The following is an 18,312-nucleotide window of genomic DNA, read 5'->3' as shown; positions in this document are numbered from 1 at the left end:
CATAATGAGATTATCATGCTTATATTTCTTTATAAATAAATTAATGTCGATTTTTCCTTTAGAAAAACCATTTTCTATCAAAAAAGAACGAAGCCTTTCATATCAAGCTCTAGGAGCTTGTTTTAAATCATACAAGGTTTTTAGTTAGCTTAAAGACATGATTTGGAAACTTATGATTTTCAAAAGTGGGAGGTTGCTTGATAGGCATCATATTACACATATTTACATGCCCAATTGTTTACATTCTTGTGCATAATTATCTCGTTTTATACTAGAATCACCTGTCTTTTGGTTCCTTTCATGTTTTAGGTCGTTATTATAGGACATTGTCAGCAATCGAGGGAAATACGCTTAATTACGGACCAGAATCCATCAAATTGAGCAAGGACTAGCATTCCGAGGGTTGAGCACGGCCTGGACTCCGGCCGTGCTGAATTGTCAAGAAGCTGCCCCTAGAAGTGCCATTTTGGCATGGTTTCCGTAGCCACCACAGCCTCCACAGCCTCCACCACGGCCCGTGGTGGCTTAGCACCGGCTTTGGGCACGGCCTGGAAGAGGTCAACACAACAGAATGCGCAGGTTCAGCACGGCCTAGACTCCGCCCGTGCTGACCAGTACAGGCTTGACCATAGCCGTGCTGAAGGGACTATATAGGCAAAATCGATTTGGTGAATGAGGGTTCGATTTTCTGACTTGATTTCTAATATACACACTCAATTCATTTGTTTCTAGACCTCAATTGTAGACTTTGGGAGATCAATTTCATCAATTGAAGGAAGGATTACACTTGTTTCAATATCGATTTGAAGATCAAGACAAGATTTGGGAGCATTCAAGAGGCAAATTAGGGTTTGATATTTTGAATTGGAAAATTAGGATTTCTCATCCAACTTGAAAGAGAAGGGTGTACATGCTTTCAATTTACTTTTTCTTATTTGTTCCTTACTTTGTTTTAACTATGAACATGAGTAACTAGAGCTTTTGAACTCATTGGGGTCTCTATTGTTGATGGATTGTTTAATTTGTTTTGATTATTAAGTTACCAAATTGTAATCCTTCTTGCTTATCAGTAATAAAAGTTAATTCCATTTCACTTGAGACATTGAGTAAAATGTTTCTTAGATTGTTTAATTGGTATTGAGAAATTCGTTAAATAGTCGGAACTTGATTAAGCAAGAACTGGTTAATAACACTTAGTGATAAGGTTAATCGGCTAGTCGGATTAAGGATTAACAACTCTTAATAGACTTGAATCTAAGCTTCATGTTGTGCTGAGATTAATTGTTAGGAAGAGATTCTAGCATTTAGTTCCCAGAGTTAGGAATTCGGTGAGCTCGAGAGAGGATCCAAGTTCATTTTAGGATTCAGGCATGGGTAATCAATTTGGTAATCAAGATAATCACCTTTAGTAATTCCATCGCAATTAGGTCCCCTTTGAGTTTGCTTTCTTCCTATGTTGCTCTATTATCCTTTCAGATTATTTAACATTTAATTAATTGTTTGTTCATATTTAATGATAGTATAACACTTCATTGAGTTGTTCAAACTAGATAACATAGCGAACAGTAGTAACTCTAGGTTCACCCGACCTCGAGGGATACGACCTTGATACTCACTAGTGCTAGGCTGCATCGATAGGTTCACTGCCTTAGGTGTAGGTTGCATCAGTAGCCCATCAAGTTTTTGGCGCCATTACCGGGGAACTGTAACGGTGAACTAGAGTGAATTATTTTCGTGTTACTTTAGTCATTATTTGTTTATTTATTTATTCTTTATTCTTTATTTTATTGTTTTTATGATTGGTGGTTGTTTGGATTTTCAGTTTCAGGTAGTTTATGACCAGGAGCTCTAACCCTGATCCTATAGAACCCTTATCTGACCCGGAGTGCTCTCTCAGATTATTGAGATGACATTTGCAGGCAGTTGAGGAGGAGGTCGGAGTTACAGTTCAGGTTCATAGAGCTAACGTGATGGAGAACCACAACCCCTAGGCCGATGACGATCAGAGGACGATGTACGAGTTTGCTCGACCATCTTTGGATGGGATGAAAACTAGTATAGTCAGACCTCTTGTAGCGACCAACAATTTTGAGATAGAGGCCAATGTTATCCAGATGATCCAGCAGAGTGTGCAGTTTGGAGGATTGCCCAGCGAGGATCCCAATGCACATATCACCGACTTTTTAGAGATTTGTGACATATTCAAGATAAATGGAACAACCGATGACACCATTTGGCTGAGATTGTTTCCATTTTCCTTGAGGGACAGAGCAAAGAGATGGTTGCAATCTCTTCCACAGTAGACGATTACTACGTGGGAGGCGTTGGCCGAAAAATTTCTCTATAAGTATTTTCCTCCCGCTAAAACTGCTAAACTTAGAAATGATATATCTTCTTTTGTGCAGTTTGATGATGAGAGCATGTATGATGCATGGGAGAGGTTTAGGGATCTTATGAGATGCTGCCCACATCACGGATTACCAGTGTGGATGCAGGTTCAGACCTTCTACAGCGGGTTAAACCTTAGGACGAGGTAGATGGTGGATGCTGCAGCAAGTGGGGCACTAAATAGTAAGACGCCCGAGCAAGCTCAGAACTTGATAGAGGAAATGGCCATGAACAATTATCAGTGGCAATCCTTTAGGAGCCGACTAGAAAGACAGGGAGTGGTCAACCAAGTGGATTCTACAGCAGCCTTGGCAGCTCAGGTGGAGCTTCTAGCCAAGAAGATTGACCAACTCTAGATGCCAGTTCATGCAGCAAACGTTGGCTGTGAGTTTTGTGGTGGCCCGCACTACAGTGTGAACTGTACTGCAGGAGGTATGTTTGCTTCATCTTCTTCTACTTTTCCATCTGTTTCTACTGTGTCTTTTGATGTTGAGCAGGTTGATTATATGGGGAATGCCCCAAGGCAGCAGAACAACCCTTATAGCAACACATACAACCCTAGGTGGCGTAATCATCCCAACTTCGGTTGGAGGAACAATAATGCCCAGGGTCCACCAGGTTTTTAGAGACTTCATCAGCAGCCACAGCAACAGCCAGCTGGGCCTGCACAAGCTCCTCCTTCACCAGAAAGGAAGTCAAATTTAGAGGAGCTTATAATGAAGTTTATGACGTCTACGGAGTCGAGATTCCAGTAGACTGATAGTGCACTTAGGAATTAGCAGGCCTCGATTCAGAACTTGGAGACTCAGATTGACCAGATTTCCAATATGCTTTCAGAGAGACCCTCAGAATTGCTTCCTAGCACTACAAAGTCAAATCTGAGGGAGCATTGCAAGGCTATCACCTTGCGATCAGGTAAGCAATTGTCTAGTTCTTTGCCTTTAGTTGATAAGGATGATATGATTGTGCAGGACGGGCCAGCTAAGGAAGGACTAGAGCCTGAGGTGGTGGAGATTGAGAGGAAGAAAGAAGACGGGCAAAAGAACCCTGTGCGGGAGTATCAGTCCCCAGCTCCATATCTTGCGAGGTTGAGGCAGGATAAGGTGGACAAGCAATACAATAAGTTTCTTGACTTATTTAAGCAGTTGAAAATTAACTTACCTTTTGTTGAGGCAATTTCGTAGATATCGAAGTACGCCAAGTTCTTAAAGGAGATTTTGAGCAATAAGAGGAAGTTGGAGGATCTTGGTCAGGTAGTACTTAATGAGGAGTGTTCAGCTATTCTCCAGAACAAGCTGCCACTCAAGCAATAAGATCTAGGGAGTTTTACTGTCCCTTGTGTGATTGGCAATTTTCCAATTAGTGGTGCATTGGCCGATTTAGGAGCTAGTATTAATTTGATGCCCACTAGTTTGGTTGCTAAGTTAGGATTGCATGAACCCAAGCCTACTAGGATGAGCATTCAGTTAGCTGATAGGACTGTTAAGATTCATAGAGGTATTATTGAGGATGTACTTGTGAAGGTGGATAAATTTATCTTTCCTGTGGACTTTATGGTGATGGATATGGAAGGTGAGAGCACTATGCCTCTTATCCTGGGTAGGCCTTTCCTAGTTACATCGAGGGTTGTTATTGATGTAAGCGATAGGAAGCTTAAGCTTAGAGTTGATGATGAGACCATTACCTTTGACCTAGCCACTTCTATGAGACAGTCACTGGACCATGATGATGCTGTGTATTTTGTTGATGTGACTGATGATGTGGTTGAGTCCCATTTGCAGGAAATGTTATGTTCTGACCCTTTGCAGGTAGCATTAGCTGAGGATGAGGAGGAGTTGTCCAACGAGCAAGTGTTGGAGCAACTCACTATTTTATTGGCTTATGAGCCGAGCTTGTCAACTAATTTTTATCTTTTTCTTGACAAGTCTGAAGTGTAGAAGGTAAAGACTTCATTCGAAGACCCACCATTCTTAGAATTGAAGGAGTTACCGAGCCACTTGATTTATGTCTTCCTTGATGAAGAAAAGTGCTTACCAGTGATCATAGCAGCTGATCTGAGAACAAGCCATGCTTTTGGAAGTTCTAAGGAAGTACAAGAAGGCCTTTGCCTTCAAGATAGCCGACATCCCAGGTATAAATCCAAGTTTTTACTCTCATAAGATCTTGTTGGAGGACAGTTTCAGGCCGATTTTTCAGCCTCAGAGACGGCTTAACCCGAACATGAAAGAAGTGGTGAAGAAGGAGGTAATTAAACTTCTTGATACAGGTTTGATCTATCCCATTTCTGATAGTTCGTGGATGAGTCCTATGCAGGTTGTGCCCAAGAAAGGAGGCATGACGGTGGTAAGCAATGAGAAGGATGAGTTGATCCCGACTCGGACGGTAACAGGCTTCCGAGTTTGCATTAATTACAGGAGGCTTAATGATGCAACTTGGAAGGATCATTTTCCTCTTCCTTTCATTGATCAGATAATTGAGCGTTTGGCAGGTTACATGTTCTATTATTTTCTTGATGGTTTTTTAGGTTATTTCCAAATTCCTATTGCACCTGAGGACCAAGAAGACTACTTTCACCTGCCCTTATGGGATGTTCGCTTACAGACGGATGCCATTCGGACTATGCAATACACCGACTACATTTCAGCGGTGCATGATGGCTATCTTCGAGGACATGATCGAGGAGTCTATGGAGGTATTTATAGATGACTTCTCTATTTTTGGTGATTCTTTCTCTCTTTGTTTGGCAAATCTTGAGCACGTGTTAGCTAGGTGTATTGAGGCTAACTTGGTATTGAATTGGGAAAAATGCCATTTCATGGTAAGAGAGGGGATTGTGTTAGGGCATAAGATCTCTCAGGCTGGGATAGAGGTGGACAAAGCTAAGATAGAGGTTATATCTAAGCTACCTCCTCCTAGTTCTGTTAAGGTAGTTAGGAGTTTTCTAGGCCATGCAGGGTTTTATAGGAGATTTATTATAGATCTCTCTAAGATTGCTAGGTCTCTTACTCAGTTGTTAGTTAAGGATGTACCTTTTGTTTTTTAAGATGCATGCTTGGCTGCTTTTGAGTTACTTAAGAAACTTCTGACTACAGCACTGATCATGGTTTCACCTGATTGGGAGCTACCTTTTGAGTGGATGTGTGATGCTAGTGATTATGCAGTTAGAGCTGTGCTTGGACAGAGGATTGAAAAGAAGTTCCAACCCATTTATTATACTAGCAAGACTTTGAAAGGAGCCCAGGAGCACTACACCACCATAGAGGAGTTGTTGGTTGTTGTTTATGCCTTCGACAAGTTTAGATCATACCTCGTTCTCTCCAAGACCATTGTCTTCATGGACCACTCGACATTGAGGTACTTATTCCTGAAAAATGATGCAAAACCGAGATTGATTTGGTGGATTCTTTTGTTGCAGGAATTTGATGTTGAGATCAAGGATAAGAAGGGTGCGGAGAATCTGGCAGCGGTCCATTTATCGAGATTGGAGAATCCTCACTTGGATGCACTTGATGAGACGACCATAGACAATCGATTTCCAGAGGAGCATTTATATGTCACTCAGGTATACACTGATACTCCCTGATTTTTAGATTATGCTAACTATTTGGTTGCTAGGGTTCTACCAAAGGGTATGACTTATCAACAAAAGAAGAAGTTCTTTACTGATTTGAAATACTACATTTGGGAAGATCCCTTTCTATTTAGAGTGTGTGCAGATCAGGTGATTCGCTGTTGTGTGTACGGCGAAGAGACTCTCCAAATATTGAGGCACTGCCATGAGAGACCCACTAGAGGTCATCAATCGGCAAACCATACAGCGAGGAAGGTGCTAGAGGCATGATTCTATTGGCCTACGCTCTTCCAAGACGCACGAAAATTTGTTCAGGTTTGTGATGCTTGTCAGCGCGCAGGTAATATCTCTTCTCGTGATGAGATGCCCCAAACTAGTGTGGAAGTTGTTGAGATTTTTGATGTCTGGGGCATCGACTTCATGGGACCTTGTCGCTCTTCATATGGTAATAAGTATATTCTGATTGCTGTTGAGTACTTTTCTAAGTGGCCTGAAGCTCAGGCTGTGGCCACTGATGATGCCAGGGTTGTTTGCAAGTTCCTTAAGCGATTGTTTGCTAGGTTTGGCACACCTAGGGCGCTTATTAGTGATAGAGGAACACATTTCTGCAATGCCCAATTAGAGAAAGTACTTAAGCGGTACGGGGTTATTCAACGGTTCTCTACTCCCTATCACCCCTAGACTAGTGGGCAGGTTGAGGTAACTAATAGGGGTATTAAGCGTATTTTAGAGAGAACCGTTAGTACTAGTAGGAAGGATTGGGCTCTTAAGTTGGATGATGCATTATGGGCGTTTAGGACTGCTTTTAGGACATCTATAGGTTTTACGCCTATAGGCTGGTATATGGGAAATCTTGTTACTTACCTGTCGAATTATAACACAGGGCTCTTTGGGCCCTTAAAACTTGCAATTTTGATGTTGATTCTGCAGGTAAGGAAAGACAGTGGCTTGGGTGAATTGGAGGAATGGCGTCAACAAGCGTAAGACAACTCATCAATTTACAAGGCGAAGACAAAGAAGTGGCACGATCAGAGGCTCAAAGGTACCAAGGAGTTTTAAAGTGGAGATAGAGTATTGCTATATAACTCACATCTTCGGTTGTTCCCATGGAAGCTCAGGAGTTGATGGTCAGGGCCCTTCGTGGTTAAGCAGGTTTTCCCATATGGCACAGTCGAGCTTTATCATCCCGAGAAGGGTGATTTCAAAGTTAATGGACATAGGCTCAAGGTGTATCACAGAAACTCGTTAGAGACTGAGCAGTGGGTTAACATGATGCTGTACCTACAATGATGGTTCATATTAAGTCCAGCTAAATGACTCAAGAATAAAAAAAAGAGAAGTGCCCTTAGGAGGCATTTCCATTCTAGTTTTATGCTTTTCTCCTCGGTCCATTTTTATATTATCATTCGTTGCATGCTTATTGATCTTTAGAACAATTACTTTTATATTAAACATAGTGTATGAACTTAGTATTGGAATAACTTATGTCGGATTTTTAGTAATCAGTGAAGTGTGACTTTCCCGTTTGATTTACTTACTTAATTTACGGCCTAAATATGTATGTATATGTGTCAAATGCAGGTAGGGAGTTCGACGACTCGAGATGGCAAAGGAAAGCCTAGAATCAACACTTTCACCACGGTTTCTGTGGCCATCACGGGCTACAAAATCAGGCCGTCCTCATCAGCACGGCCGAAGTCAAGCCCGTGGTGAGAGAACACATTAAGCACAAAGAAAACTTAGCCAATTCAGCATGGCTTCCGAAGGCACCACGGGCAGCAACACCAGGCCGTGCTGACCCCACCCGTGCCAAATGCTGCACCATTGAAGCATAAGGGCTCAGCACGGGCAGAGTCCTGGCCGTGCTGATCAGCATGGCCTTGCCCTCACTGTGCTGACCCACGTGCCTATAAAAAGGGAAGCTTTTAAAAATTTTGCTACCCCCTTTTCTAAGCTCCAAGGTGTTGTTTTCTTCCATTTCTCTCATCCTTCTTACCTTTCTTAACAATTCCAAGTAAGTCTCTTCACTTTTTGCTTTTTTTAGTTTGGTTTTTCTTTTATGCATATACTTTATTTAGGACGTGCTAGTATGTTTTGGTAATTTTATATTGTTACGCTGCTTCAATATGACCTCAATTAGATTTAATTTACATTAGTTATCATGTTTGTTGTGAAGTCGATTATGAAAATGATAAGTGTGGGGTTTGGTGAAAATAAAGTTTGTCTATGGCAATCTATTATGAATAATTGTTAGAATAAAGTTGCGTTAGTTGGTGCACGATAAAGTAGGTTGTAATGTATTTGTTAATTAGTTTATGTAGGAGATTGAGGCTTTAGTCTTTTGTTAACTCTAAAGTTTTTTGTTAGTCGAATCATAGCCGCTATGCTGTTTAATTTTTGGTACGATTTCTAATTAACTTGATTTCTTGTACGAATAACTAATGATTCATTGCATCAGGTAATATGACAGACCGCAATCAATCCCGTAGAAAGTAACCAAAATGCGTCGCTACGAGCAAGCGATCGCGTGGCGAAGGAACATCTTCCTCCACAGCACCAGAGTCAGCATCAGCACTAGCACCAGCACCTCCACCAGCATTGGAACAACAACTAGTCTGAGCTCAAAGAGCACCGGCTGTGAACCCACCTGCACCTGGTCATCATCCATTCTGGACATTCCCTAATGCAGATAACGAAAGTCAATTCCAAGTCATGAGATGGAAGCAAATGATGGCGGGTCGTTGCATCGACTTCATATCCCTGGAAAGAGTGGGATTGGTTCAGGATGTGCGCACTATGTTCGAGACTCTACCGTATGCGCAATTCTTTGACATCATTGAGCCAACCTACCGTGAGCTTACGATTGAGTTCCTCAGTACCTTCTTCCTGCAGCAACATATCACAAATTGGCATCAGCCTGATGCAGTTTATTTCAGACTTAGAGGAAGGGAGTTCTCAATGTCAGTCCCACAATTCGGCATATGCATTTGGGATTATGGATTGAATAGGAGATCTCGAGGGAGAAGTATCAAGGATGCCTCTACATCAACCCAATATCCTACGACACCATGTGGGACTCATTGGTACTTAGGCCGAAAATGTACCCAAGCAGGCATAAAGTGTCTAGCCTTCCGGATCATCTTCGCTATCTCCATACCCTATTAGCTTACACCATTACAGGTAGAAGAGATAGTTTTGGAGCAGTAACACAGACTGATGTCTTCATCCTCTGGGCTATGCAACATCAGAAAAGGCTAGACTTAGGATATTTGTTAGCTCGCCAAGTCCGTTCATTTATAGTAGACGCCCATAAGAAGATGCATTGTTGTTTTGGTCTGTACGTGACTAGGTTATCCAAGAGACAAGATGTATTGGACGATTGTCTGTCAGAGCTTTCAAATATTGGTGACATGACACCACTAGGGATCCGACAGATGATCAACATGCAGATGATCACGGCTACTAGGCATCCATATGGTATAGAATACAGGCTTGTGAACACAATAGTCAGGGAGGCTAGAGAGGCAGCGGCTAGAGGAGCCCAAGATCCGTCGGCTGGGATCCCGGATGTTAGGATTCCTAAACCAGCTATAGTGTTTATGCCTCCATCTGGAGCCTCATCCTCTTATTCTGCAGGGACATCGAGTGCTCAGATTAGTGCTTTGGCTGACCGACTAATGCTTTGGGGTCTCTATTGTTGATGGATAGTTTGATTTGTTTTTTATTATTAAGTTACCAAATTGTAATCCTTCTTGCTTATCAGTAATAAAAGTTTATTTCATTTCACTTGAGACGTTGAGTAAAATGTTGCTTAGATGTAGGTTGCATTAGTAGCCCATCATGTTTTTGGTGCCGTTGCCGGGGAACCATAACGGTGAACTAAAGTGAATTGTTTTTGTGTTACTTTAGTCATTATTTATTTATTCTTTATTCTTTATTTTATTGTTTTTGTTGATTGGTGGTTGTTTGGATTGTCGGTTTCAGGTAGTTTATGACCAGGAGCTCTAACCCTGATCCCATAGAACCCTTATCTGACCCGGAGCGCTCTCTAGGAGCTTGTTTTAAATCATAAAAGGTTTTTAGTTAGCATAAAGACATGATTTGGAAACTTATGATTTTCAAAACCGGGAGGTTGTTCAACATACACTTCCTCCTTAATGAAGTCAATTAGAAATGCATTCTTCACATCTATTTAAAATAATTTAAAATCCATGTGACATGCATAGGCTAAAAGAATTTTAATTGCTTCTAATCTAGTAACCAGGGCAAAGGTTTCATCATAGTCAATGCCTTCCTCTTGGTTATAATCTTTTGCAACTAATCTAGCTTTGTTTCTGGTGATTAAGCCTTAGTCATTTAACGTTTTTCTAAATAGTCATTTGCACCCAATAATTTGGTGCTCATTGGGTCTAGGAACAAGTTCCTATACTTTGTTTCTTTGAAATTGGTTGAGCTCATCTTGTATAGCAATCACCCAACTTTCATCATTTAAAGCCTCATCAATAGTCCTTCGCTCAATTGAGAAAGGGAAAAGGCTCAAATTGCCCTTAAAGTATAACCTCAGGTACAGATTGGCCCTCTATGTTGTTTTTAGCCAATTGCACATAATATCTCGCCAAACAAAGTTCTTAAGCCCCTGTTTTGATCTGTTAATGACGGAGCTAAAGAATGGAAGAAGCTTTTGTTAAATACAACTGAGGTGTTCAATTGTCAGTGTTCGATTGTATGTGAGTTATTTCTCTTTCTCTTTCTTACCCTCACTTGTCAACTCCGACGACCCTTACTTTTGCCTACGATCTTCCTCAAACCTGCCAGTTTAATCAACGTCAGGCCCCCTTGACCTTTGGAGACCAGAGTTGTAGCATCCTTCCGCCGTAAAATCGAGCATTAATAGATATAGGACGCATTGAATGGTTGCCATCGCTTGTTCCAGTTGTTGCAGGTGTCGCCGGCGTGTGGTACTGCTGGAAATCGACTCCCCACCCTTAATAATGCCTACATAGAAAGTCTTGGCCGTCAAAATCGTCATAGAAGGAAGAAGGCCGTGCGCTGCAGATGAAACTTCAAGAAGCCGATTCGCGGCGACGGTGAGGCTTCAGGTGGCAGAAGTTGTATGGTTGGACTCCCTAATGTGTATTGGTTAGGCCTTTGTCCTTCAAACTGCATTTGCAAAAACAACTCAAAAGCTTCAATACCAAAGTCATTTACAGTACCCAGATATAAAAATAAACCATGTGAACGAAATCCTCATATTTACAATATCCAGAAATAACTCACAGACAATCGAACACCTCAGTTGTATTTAACGGAAGTTTCTTTCGTTCTTCAGCTCCGTCATTAACAGATCAAAAGAGGGGCTTAAGAACTTCGTTTAGCGAGATATTATGTGCAACTGGCTAAAAAAAATAGAGGGCCAATATGTACCTGAGGTTATACTTTAGGAACAAATTTGAGCCTTTTCCCATTGAGAAATAAAGACTAGAGTATTCATTGCCACAAGTTTAGAATGAGTACTTACACCTTTTGATAGATCTCTAATGATTTGAGTAGGAGGATTGCCCTTCTTAAAATTTCATTCTTTTGGAAGACATTGTAAACTCTCAATGATTTGAACTTCTTGAGTTGCTATCAGCACCCTGTCAGCATCCATTTTCTGAATTCAAATATTGAGGGAATTATGAAAAATCCTATGATGAAAGTCATAGTCTTTTTTGAGTCTTGGGAGATTGAGGATGAGCGAATCTAGGTATAGTTTGAGAATAATTGAATTTAAAATTACTTTTCTAGAATCAATTTGACTCAATTGATAGAAAAAATTAACTTTAAAGGGTAAACAACAATTTATGCAAGTTCAGGGGCTAAAAGGCTAAGTATTGTTAAGCTTTTTGCTCCTTAAAGCCAATCGGCTCCGCATACAGCTGAATCGGCTCTACACAGAGCCGATCGGCTTAGTATAGAGCTGACCATCTCTACATAGTGTCATTTGGCTGATTTTTAAATTTCGATGCCGTCTTTTGCAAATTTCGCTTGAAAAACGCCTAAGAAATAATAAAATAAGTTTCTAGAAAGTTTTTATGATAATTATTAGGATTTTTAGAAGATTTTTATTTTATTTTATTTTGTTATATATTATTGACTAATAAAAGAAAATCCTTTTCTTTTTTAAAAGTGATTTAAGCTTATCTATTCCTTTAGAATTTCCTAAAAACCCTAGCTCTATATAAGTATCGTTATAACCTAATTCTAGGGTTACGATTATTATTAACTTTTAGCAACTATTAGTTGTTAGCAAAAATAGTAAAAAAACCTATGTTCTCAAAGGCAGGGATAACTTTTAGTAACTTTAGTCAGAGGTCACTAAAAACGAACTGGGATTAGAAAATATTTTCATTAAACGATAAAAGCTTTTCCAAATCCTAGACAATACTAGATCTCATCCGACATTCAATTCAACTACTTCATCACTTCTAGAGACTCACAGATCAACAATCTACGATGACAACCTGAGGGTTCCCCCACATCCAGCATCATGAAGAGGGTTCCCCCACATCCAACATCATCAACCAATCTTTCCTTTACTAGCTTTTTATGTTAATTTTATAAGTCTATAAACATGTCTAGGATGATTTTTGAATGATTCACATGATTAGATTAGGGTTTTCTTGAATTAATATGTTTTTGATCTTATTGAATTTTGAATTTGATTGTATGATTCATCTTGGGATTTGAATTTGATAATATGAACATCCTAGATTCTGAATCTAATAATTAGAAGAATTAGGGTTATATGATGTTCAAATTTAGAATCTACCATGCAAGGTGTTATGACCTTTTACTAGTTTATTCCTCTTCTGTAAGTATTTTTAGTCTATTCAATTTGTTTTCTATGCTTTTATTTTATTATTTTGCATTATTAATCGTTTTTGACCTTTTATGCATGTGAAATTGGCTCCGGGGTGTGAGAATTTCAAGAAAATTATAGAATCAGTCAAGGAAAAGCCTTAGAGCCAATTCGGCTTTTCGTTGAGCCGATTCGCTCTGTGACCTTAGCCCGTCGGCTGTACACCATTTTATGGCCCAATTCCAAATTTCTGTGAATTTTGATTAATTATGTACACTGTAGCTTAGGTTTAAGTGTTTTTCTTTCAATTTATTAGTTGTAAGAGGGTTGCAATAGTTAGATTTAATTTTCTGCACTTTAATTCTTGTATCATATTGATGACTGCCAAATATCTACTATGTGATTGCCTAATTAAAAATGGACATATAGACTTTAGGTTAAAATTGAACCTTAACAAGAAAAAGTAGTCCATTAGGTCAAAGGATGTTGAAATGGGTTTAAATTTAAAATCCATATAGACTTAGTGAGTTTTGACATGCTTTAATTAAATTAATTAGGCCACATTAGATTTAAGGTCACCCAATTGGGCTTTTGCATAAAAAGTAGTCCATTTGGGCTTAAAGGTTGGAATTAAATGTATAATTTGTAAGTGGGCTAGACTAAATAAGCCTTGTACATAATTAATTACTTAAATAGATTAACAAATTAAACATGGGTTGGGCTAAATTAAAATGGGCAAGACTTAAGGGGACCTCACATGCTATAATGAATGCTTATAAAATATAAACTATCGCATTTATAGGGAATAGCATGTTAAACAACAAAATTAAAGACTAAAATACACAAATAAGGAAGTTGGTTTTTGGATCCGTCTCTAGATGTGGCGAAGCTTCCTTATGGAAACTAGTATGCCACACAACTAGTAAAAGTGTTCTGGAGAATTATCCGGGTCTCGACTCCATCTCTACACTAATCTCTATGATTAGTTAACGTGTTCCTATTAGGTTGAAAAGCCTTACAGTGTTGTAGTCGCTAGAGACACTTGGGTGCACGCTCGAAACTGCCATCCATAGGGGCGAATCCATTAGGAATAAGAGAAGCTAATTCTAGTGTATCTTTGTCTTTAATTTTATTATTTTACGAGTGACTCTTACATCATTTGTATGGTTACTTTTTTAGTCCCAATAGCCATCGGACTCCGTTGAGTGTACCGGTTTCCAACCCTAGTGATTTCCAAACGCGCAAAAGTTTGTGTTTACTCTACAGTGCATGTATCATGTCACTATTTAAATGCAATGTTATTTAACTCAGAATAATAATAATTATTATTAATTTTATTTTCATTATTAGCACCATCATTGTTATTAATATTATTATTATCTTATTTGCCACTATTTTTATCATTGTTATTATTATTGTTATTATGAATACTGCATTTTAATGTTTTTATGTCCCCTATAACCAAAGCTATTTAATTGTAATACTTAATACTAAATTGACTAATATTATGATTGCTTGTGAATCATGATACTTTTAATATTATTGGTATTATAATTGTAATGTAACTCGGTATGAGACGACAATAGAACGTACTACCTGATGGGTTACATCAGGATCATGTGCACATCGATATAAATCATAGGATGGTAACAGAGGTTAATTATATGATATGCACTGGTCGAGCATAGCTCTCTAGGCTTACAGAATTATGAATTGTCGGAGGAAAGGTCCTTAGTCGAGCATTGCTCTCCGGATGCTGGTTGTATTGGTAGTTAAGAGACTAGATTGGATTTAAGGACCTTAGTTGAGCTTTGCTCTCTAGGCGAGTCTGATTGGAATAAAAGAGTCGAATGACTGATAGAATTGGAGTATATGATTCTACTGATGTTTTCATCCTGTATATATATTAAAATTGAATTTTTCCAATTGTTGACGTGACACACATTTTACATGTTCTATAATAGTTTATATTTACTTAAATAATTATTTGTTTCAATGGTTGTATTTATTTTTGGATTATATAATTCTAACTTATTCAGGTGACAACTAAGTCTTTTGCAGTTCTCCTCTTTTGACAGCTCGACTTCCTCCTTCTTCGGGCTCAACGTAATTATCTTTCCTTTATAATTTAGACTATTTAAATTTCTAGAACTTCACAGTATTTATCCTAAAACTCTTTATTAAGATTTGGCATATTGAACCTTCAATGTTGTATTAATTGATTATGTTGATAATTAATATAATTTATGGAGTAATTGTGATATGATTATCTTGATAATTAATATAATTTATGGAGTAATTATTTTGGTGATTGTTAGTAGTGATATATTGGTATATTGGTTAAAGATTATATTTTATTCAAATTATTTGATTAGTTAGGCTTGCTATGGGTTTCGATGACCTTATGCGTACCCATTCTCTAGCACTAGTCACGGGACCATAGATTGGGTCATGACAAATAGGAACGAGCTACATTTGTAAATGTATAAGTATAAGCACCTGTTTTCTGAATTTAGATATTAAGGGAATGACGGAAAATCTGGTGATGAAAGTTGTGGTTCCTCGTGAGTCTCACGGAGTTAAGGAGAGTCAAAAGCCAATTAGGGTTGTGAATGATTGGGCTAAATAATATCATTTGGAATTAAATTGGACTAGATCGACCCAAAAATTAAATTTTAGGGTCAAGATGAAATAAATACATGGACTGAATTGCAAAAGTTCTAAGAATTAGCCAAGCTAGAGCCAATCGGCTCTACACAGTGCCAATTATCTTAAAACTCAGATTTTCACGTCATTTTTCGGTGTTTTTCAATTTTAAATGTTTCTATAAGGTTTTATTGATAATTATCTAGATTTTAATTATTTTTATAATTAAATAGATCTTTATTCATAATTATCCCAAATATTTTAAAATTTGTATTTATCGATCAAAAAGGGTTTTGATGAATCCCTTTAATTATTTATAATTCTATAGATAAGGAGACGCTAGGCTAGGGGTAGCAATTCTTAATAGAAAAAACGATTGCTAAGTTGGTGAATGTATTGTGATTTTTAAAAAATAAACACAAACCTTAATACACTATAGATTTCTACCTCATCTTTGGATCAATCTCCTCCTCCTCTACTCTTGAGACTCAAGGATCTGCACAACACGGTGGCAAATTAAGGGTTTATTAAACATAATCATCTCATCTTCAATTTTCTTCCCTTTCTTTTATTCAATGATTTTTATGATCTTAGTAATATGTTTAGGGTTTATGTATTGAATGTTATTTGATAGATGCTCCACATGCTTAGATCTAGCTTTGCTATGATGTTTTACTTCATTAATGATATTTTCACTAGATTTGCACGTTAGAATTTTGAATTTGATAACTTTTATAAGTTTGCATGATTAGATCTAAGTTTTACCATGTTTCTTAGTAGAATTACATGATTAGACTTTAAACTATCGATCTCTTAATATTTTGGAAAAAATTTCCATATTTAGTTGAGTATCTATTTGAATATGCTTTTTAGTTTATCATTTACCTTTTGTTTGTTCTAAATCTATTATTGTTATTCTGCTGTAGAAATTAGTTTATTTACTTGTTTTGCTACGTTTTATATATATATATTATATTATCTGTTACTTTGTGGCTTTATGCATGTACATCGATTATATGGGAGTTCTGAAGTTATTGTCTATTCAAATTGGCCTGGCTTAGAAAACCAACCCTAGAGTCAATCGGTTATACGCAGAGCCTATCGTCTCTGTGACACAGCTAATTAGTTATTGTCCCTTAATCGACCGATTTTGTCAGTTTTTGCTAGATCTTCGCCTGACGATCGGGTTTTGCTAGTTTCTACCTATTTTATTTATTTTTTTATTAATTTTTTCCTACTTTATTCTTGGGGAGGTTATTTTTATTTTTCTTGCTTTCTTTGATATTTGTAATCTATGGATAGTGGACGAATACTTGTTTGCTTGATTGTTAATTAAAAATAAGGATTTAAAATTTGGATTTTGGCATGCAACTTGCAGTCCATTAGGTTAATAAGATGGTAATTGGCCTAATCATAAAATCCAATTAGACTTAGATGGGCTTTGCCATGTTTATTAACAAACTAACCCATTTAGGCTTAGGAAATTAAAACAGGCTTTGCATGTAAAGCGTAACCTATTTAGTATTAATGGTTGATAAACTTGGGTTAGGCTTAATAAAACGGGCTAGAATTAGATGGACCTATAACATATGGTATTGCTTATATGTAGAAATATTATGCTACATTTATAGGGAATAGATTATTAGCTAATAAAATTAAAGGTAGAAATACATAATTAAGGAAATTGGTTTCCAAATCCATCTCTAGATGTGGCAAGCTTCCTTAAGAAATCTAGTTATGCCACGTAAGAAGTAAAAGTGTCTTGGTGACTTACCTAGGTGGTGACTCTCTTTCTCCGTGCTAGTCCTATGACTAGTTAGGGTGTTCCCATTTAGGTTTACTTAATATTTCTTGAGTCGCACATGTTAATGACTTGCTAGCAGCTATGTCGGCTACTGTGAGTGGATGAGTACCTTTCCAAAGGAGGAGGTGCATTAGATGTGCCTTGGGTGGCATCTCTCTAATATTAACCAGCAGACTTACACTTCCTGCTTTGTGCTCTCGGGTCTCTAGAGAATCCCCACTACTCTGCCTGAGATGGAGCTAGGGCCAGTCTTTGATTGATTTTTGGACCACGTTCCTAGCACTTGGAACAGCTAAACCATTCTTCGAAACCTACTAGAGCTGAGTGATTTCACTGTGAATGATTGTCAACACCCGTTTTCTAGATCTAAGTATCGAGGAAATTACGCAAAACTTGATGATGAAAGTTACTATTTTTTTCGAGTCTCGAGGAATTAAGGACGATCAAATCACAGCTAGGGTTACAAAAATTGAGCTAAAGATTACTTTTCGAAATCAAATTGGACTAAATTAACTAAAAAATAAAGTTTGAGGCAAAATCAGCAAATTGCCAAGTTCAGTGGCTAAAACATAAGTTTTCGCTAGTTTTCCAACCTAAAGAGCTAATCGGCTTTGCGCAATTTTGGTTGGCCTAAAAATCAAATTTTTCCATCGTCTTTCAATTTTAAATGTCAATAATTATTAAAACAAACTTTTTAGAAGAATTTTATTGATAATTATCTAGCTTTTAATCAATTTTTATAATTAAATGGATATTTATAAAAAATTATCCTATTTACCTTAAAAACTTGTATTTACTGATTAAAAGAATTTTGATAAATCCCTTTTAACTATTGATAATTTCTTGAAATTATCAATAATTAAAAGGATGATTATTCTAGCCTTTAGAGTTTCCTCCACTTCCTCTATAAATAGGAAAGAAAGCCCTAAGCTGGGGGGTTGGAAATTGAGTACAGAACGATTGGTAAGATTTTGGCATAAATACTGTGATTTTCAAAAGCAAACACAAAACCCATTAAACACTTTAGATCCTTACTCCATCTTTGGATCAACTTCCTCATTT

At 37.8% G+C, this 18,312-nt stretch overlaps 1 non-coding gene across 1 annotated transcript; it reads right to left on the bottom strand.

Moving 5' to 3' along the window:
• Window positions 1-2,372: 2,372 nt before the first annotated feature.
• LOC112534238 lies at window positions 2,373-2,479 on the bottom strand. Its single transcript, XR_003078539.2, has one exon. It is a non-coding gene; the product is annotated as a small nucleolar RNA R71 (small nucleolar RNA).
• Between the last annotated feature and the right edge of the window lie 15,833 nt (window positions 2,480-18,312).

The sequence above is a fragment of the Ricinus communis genome, chromosome 1, assembly GCF_019578655.1.
Source record: "Ricinus communis isolate WT05 ecotype wild-type chromosome 1, ASM1957865v1, whole genome shotgun sequence".
NCBI lineage: Eukaryota > Viridiplantae > Streptophyta > Magnoliopsida > Malpighiales > Euphorbiaceae > Ricinus > Ricinus communis.
Note: the sequence above shows the minus strand (reverse complement) of the source record. Positions and strands in the feature narration are given on the sequence as shown.